Source organism: Hevea brasiliensis, chromosome 2, assembly GCF_030052815.1.
Source record: "Hevea brasiliensis isolate MT/VB/25A 57/8 chromosome 2, ASM3005281v1, whole genome shotgun sequence".
NCBI lineage: Eukaryota > Viridiplantae > Streptophyta > Magnoliopsida > Malpighiales > Euphorbiaceae > Hevea > Hevea brasiliensis.
In genome coordinates, this window is record NC_079494.1 from 108,057,001 (window position 1) to 108,063,362 (window position 6,362).

Below are 6,362 nucleotides of genomic sequence, written 5' to 3' on the forward strand. Positions count from 1 at the left end.
AAAAAGGGAAAGATTTATTAGCTGATCAAAAGAAGGAACAAGTAAAGCATTACAGCAAATAGTATCCCCATACAGTTAATTAACATTTACTAGCTTTTCTAAGGTTAAGGTATCGAATTTTTGATAATTTTTGACAAGAGAGATCAGAAAGCCTTACGAAAGGCGATTCGTAGGAGAGCTCTCGTAAAGCATTTTAATTGCCTTTAAGATTCTAGACTTGTGCATCTTGTTGCAGGAGAGGGACCTTTTCCTCAGAAGAATTGGCTCTTTCAACATCAAGGTCTTTGCGTTTTTAATCTTCTCTGATTTGTCCCCATGTTACTGTATAACATCCCATTCCAAATATATTACTGTTCCTATCACACTGCATCATCAACTTGGACAGTTAACTAAATGTCGACAGAGCCTACAACATTTTCATGCAGAGAAATAACGGTAGTTTTTAACCTGCCATAGTGAAGGCTATTTGCGAAGAAGCTGACACCAAAAAAGGTTGACCAAAAAACCCTAAATGGCTGCAACAAGGGCACATAAAAGGGGCCCTTCATGCGTGAAAACCAGACGTGAACACTGCTACGAATAACACTCCCAAAGATTGCCTATTAACACACCAGAAAGAGTGATCAGTAAGGTCACAATTATTGACTAATATTCATATCAAAGCAAAATACAAGCACTATTCCATGCACTTACTGTCAAAACAATGAGAAGCAGATCCATGTTAAGCTTTAGCTTCCAAGCATTCAAGTCTCTCTCTACAATCAAAGAGAAGATTGCACATTGAATAGTCCCAGCTAAACAATAAAAAGAGGCGATTTTCATCACTTGGGGATATTGTTTGATAGTTCCCAACTGACGAAATAAAAGTGGAGAAGAAGAAGAAAAATTTTATGTACAGGACAGAATAGATACCGGCGCGACTAGAACAGAAAAATACAAGACGTCCAAAAAAATTCTACCTGGATAACATTCCATATTGAATTACATAAAGAAGCGGCTGCAAGCAATAAGCCACCAAGAACCCAGTGATCTGGTGTTGAGTAGAAAACGAATAGTTGCTGTTTCTGCACAAGGTTAAGAGACGGAGATGAAGCTTTTCGTATATATGGGCCTTTGCAAAGTTCTACCACTACTGCTCCTATGACTGATATCAAGGTGCCAAGCACTTTGAATTGGAAACTTGAGCTACTCCAGTCCAGCTTTGTCATCCTGAGACATTAAACTGATCATTGGGCAAGATGAGATATTGATAAATGGACCTTAGTACATGATTTTTGTTTATTTATTTTTTCAGTTGGCTTCGGCTCGAGGCCATATAGTTTGTAAACAACTCTGTTACTACTGAGAAAATGGAGAATATTAATGAACAAAAGAGAGATGAGGGATGGGGTAAAACCTGAGAATGATGGACATAATGAAGGAAAAAGCAGGGTTCAGAAGGCCCATTGCACATACAACTATTGGTGAACCGTAACTTAGACCACAAATGCAAGATTCTGAGACAAAGCAATCCTGAATAACATATCAACTCATATATGTTAGGTAATTGAATAATTCGAAAGAGAAGCGTTTGCTGGAGCTTTAACCTTCAAGGGCTAAGCCTCATCATGAGGCTTAGTTTGAAGGTTGCATGCTTCTTATAACTTTAATTCGAGGCGCCCAACGAAAGAGAGAATAATGGGCCTAAGTTGTCATTGTCCATATGGGCCGAGAAACGCTTTATTTTCCTTCATTTTAGAGAAGAAAAATCTTTACTTTCTTTAAAATAAATTATATTTAATTCCTGAACTTTAATTATACATTATGAATTAAGATAATTTAATTAAAATTACAATTATGACTGCTTCCTTTTTTCAATAGTTTTTCTCATAATGAAAAAAAAAAAATCCTATCAAATAATTAGAAGTTTAATACATAAATATTGAAAGTTTTATTTTTCAAATTAGATATCATATTCTGCTTAATATCAAATAAATAAAATATCTAAGAGAGTAATTCTTATTTATCCGGCAAGGCAAGCTTTGTTAGAAACCTAATTTTGCCTAGCCTTAAACTTTTTTTTTTTAATGACTGGAATTTTAAATTAACGTTAAAATTAGAATCTCATCAAGTGGCATCTGATAACCCCTGGGATTTCCCCATTGTTTGGCTTCACAGTCATAATATATGAGTTGCAGATTTTAGGGTAGACAGGTTGTTGTTGCCGTCCACTCTTTATAAAAGAATTTGTAGAATTTGGTTAGATTGTTAATGAATATGAACTTTTTATCACCCGGGTTTAATTGGACTTTGGCTGGGATTCAGCAACAAGTTAATTCAACAGTTTATACTACAGTTAGGGCAGCCATATTATGTGTTAGTATGATCATTTGGTCTGAATCTCCAAATCTTTTATGTAACATCAGGAGAATTATTATATATATTTAGAGTACTAAAAGATAGTGCTTCTTTAAAAATAAAAACTTAACTTTTTTTTGATTTTAGAGTAATGGGACTCATATATTTAGAGAGAGAATGCATATGTATCGAGTGCACTGAATAATTTCTCCTGTTTTGATACTCTAGATTTTTTTGCTTAACATTTTGTGTTTTAAGTTTGGATGTATTAAGTAAGTCTACTCACTTTGATTTGATTAGAACTCATAGTATGTTAAGTTTAGGATTTTTTAATAAAATGTTTTTTTTTTTTAGAAAAAAAAGGACTTGGATTTCCTTCTTTAAGGGTGTATTTGTGGGTTTGTTTTAATTTTTTTATTATTATTAACATTTTCTATAACAATATCTTTTACTACGATAAACTTACTAATTTGGACACTGCAATTATAAAAGATGAACAGATGAAAATGAGTTATTAAAAATGTAATTAAATTCTATCAGCCGAGTAACTGGACATGTAGCAGTATTACGCAGCAAAGCTGATGCTGAAAGGGTGTTTAAAAGAGAGAGAGAGAGAGAGAGAGAGAGAGAGACAGACAGACAGACAGAGGTACAGACCCTATTAAACCCAAGAAGAAGAATCGCAAGAAAAGAGGTAAGTTGAAGAGTGGTTGTTCTACCCTGCAACAAACTAGAAAACAAAAAAGTTGGCAGGTGATCACAGTGAAAAGCAAAGCGATCGAGACTCAAAGGGGGAGAGAGAGAGAGAGAGAGAGAGAGAGAGAGAGAGAGAATGGACCTTTCCCTGTGAAACATGAAGGAATAAGGGAGGAGAATAATAGCGCCAAGAGCATTGGTGTGGACAGGAAATACAAAAGGGCTCATCCCTCCTGACATGGCCGTCTTGGCCATAATGGTCAGTCCAATAGTGCAGCCCTCCATTATCACCTCACTGTAAATGGAGCTACTTCTCCTATGCTATAACTCAAGCCCATCATCTCCCTTTCTCCCTTAATGTTGTGATGCTTAAAAACAACAAGATTATTGGATCTCTTCTGTGATCAAGAGAGAAGCAGTAAGCTGCCTCACTCTCTCTTGTATCTTAGCAAGATTCTTTGTAAAATGTCTCCATCTCTCGCTCTGTATCTCTCCCTATTTATGTTCGGGAATGACGAGAAGCTACCGTTGATGTTGTGAGAGAAAGAAAAGAAAAGAGGTGCCTTTCACAAGTTGGTGAGGCTACTCGAGGAGAAAAAGCGACTCGTTTATGCCTCAAACTCTAAACAAAGGGGGAGAAGTGACGTGGCATGCATGTTCTTGTAGAAATTGAATAGTTTTGGAGCATAATCTAAGCACTTGTTTTCCTATAATTCGTCTCTTGCTTTCTTATTTTTTTAAGTATAATTATCATGTTTAAGTTACTGTTTTCTGCTAATTTAATGAACTATGAACCAACGCCAAACGCTGAAAGTTTTGCATGGTGGACATTGAAAAAGGCCCCACTGAAAATGAAGTATTATTAGTCTTTTGGTCCACCAACCTTGATAAAATCAACTAGAGTGACCCAAAACCTAATTTAATATCTTTTCCTTTCCTTCCAGATTCTTGTGATACCAGACTATCAAGGTTTGGAATTGATCAAGATTCAAGAATCAGCTCTGCCTAGAACCAGACTCGTCTGCAGTTTTTGGGTATGGTGTAAAATTACAGCACCCAGCCAGATTGAATTGGTAGCTTAGACCTACTTTTAAAGGGTGTTACCATCAAATAAATTCACCAACAATTACACTCAGCCTTGCTTCAGCCGCTTCAACTGTGTGCATACATTCTTGACAGTTCAACTGTGTTTTTTTTTTAATATATATTTTAAACGATTGATTATTATTATTATTGAGAGAGAAACGAAATTAGGCATTTAAATGCTTATTGAATAAAATAAATAAAATCGACAAAGTGTTGATCTTAGCATGTTTCTTTTATTAATGACATTTGAATGGATAATGATTGTTAGTACAAGAATATCAGGTCAAACATATTAACTGGAACATCAGAATGCCTAATAAACATTTTAGTAAGTGTTTGCATCAGAGTCCAGATCATGATCATCCCTTCACTTCAGATCAATATTCCTTATTTTGACATGGAGGTCAAAGGAAATGTGATCTGCTAAAAGGGCAGTATCCATTCCAGATGAAGCCTGTGTACCACTTGCGCAAATTCTAACTTGCATATCAAATTAAATGTAATGATACTGCTGGTCATGACAGTGATATAGTCATGAAAAAATAATTATATAAAATTTTATTAAAAATAAGTTGAAATGAGGAAATTTTCAATGTCATCTTTAGACAGTAAGCTGACCCTGAGCCCAACTGTTTAGTTCTCACTTTATTACTTATCAACTTCCAAGCTGCTTTCAGGCTCTTCCTTTGAATCTCAGTATAGATGAGCCAATGTTATTGAGCCCACAGGCCAAGAGTACACGGGTCACATGTCACAATTCTAGTTGCCTTTCTCACATGCTTGGATCTTTGAACGTGCCTTCCATATCTAGTTCTATATACATACAGAAACCATGCATCTTACATGTTCTCTGTGGACTTCTTCCTCCTTTCTGGTTAAGACAAATAAGAAAAAGCATATTCAAAAGTTGAAGACAGATCATGTTCATCTACAAAATCGAAAATAAAATGAAACGACTTTACACAAACTCATTATAAAATCAAAGAAGAAAAGAAATATAGAAATGTACCAACAGATTGACAAAGAAAAGTATTGCATAGAATTCTGACCCAAAAAAAAAAAAAGTTACAAATACAAAATTTCATTTGATTACTTCAATTCTGTTAGGATAGAGCCAAACCAATCATCAAGGTTGCCTCCTCATGAACAGAGGCGTCAAATAACATCAGACACTTACCTTGCATATTGCCTCTTGATTCTTAGTCCATTATATACATAAAGAAGAGAGAAAAGGAGGAGGGAGTTGTTGTGGGGTGGGGGGGGGGGGGGGGGGGGGGTTGGGGTGGGTGGGGGGGTGGTGGTGGGGTGGGGGTGGGGGTTTGGGGGGAAGAGGAATGTCTACATGAAATTGGCAACAAGTGAATACAGGGGACAACAAAGATGCCACTTGAAGTATTAGTTCAACAATAACATCTTAAATTTGCACAACCCTCTTAAAGTAGTTCAACATGAAAAGCCAGGAGAGAGAGAATTCCAGGCACAAGAGGATATTGTGTCACTAAACTACATTACAGCAGATGGAATTATCAATTCGAGCGTTCTCCCCAATATGAGGAGCAACTTTCATTGGTACTAACTACGAACTCCACTAATCCACATTAATCTTGAGAATTCTAATGCTACAATGCATATATGGTAGCAAATATAATCACATAATCTGGCAGTTTCTTTAAGCTACATTTTGAGCCAACTCGTTTGTAATTAGCTAAGAGCCATAACTCATTCACGAATACTAACTCAACCAACTGAACTAAATTATAAATCAAATCCGCGGTTGAAAAGTACTATAAACCAAACCTTAAGTTAAAAGAGGCAGGGTTTGCTTAGACCATAATCCAACACGAGACTGATCAATGCTCCAGTGGGTATATATATATATATATTTTAAAAGTGATATAAAAATAAGCTATTTTCCAACAGTAATCATGATCAACACAATTCATACCAATGTTCAAAGAAAGAAAAAAAAAAAAAAAAGAATTTCTATAGTATAGTTGTAATAATTCAAGGAAGGAAAATAAAATCAAATTCACCAATTATTAAATAGAGAAAGGGAATTTTTACATTGAAAATAGAATTCAAGATGATGAATAGAAAAGTAAGAATTTATGGATTCTCCACACACATCAGATTATAAATCATAAATTTATATATATATATATATATATATATATATATATATATATATATATATATATATATATATATATATATATATATACACACACACACATATACATATA

At 34.9% G+C, this 6,362-nt stretch overlaps 1 pseudogene; it reads right to left on the minus strand.

Moving 5' to 3' along the window:
• Nucleotides 1-211: 211 nt before the first annotated feature.
• Nucleotides 212-3,374, minus strand: LOC110648449 (WAT1-related protein At1g70260-like; annotated as a pseudogene).
• Between the last annotated feature and the right edge of the window lie 2,988 nt (nucleotides 3,375-6,362).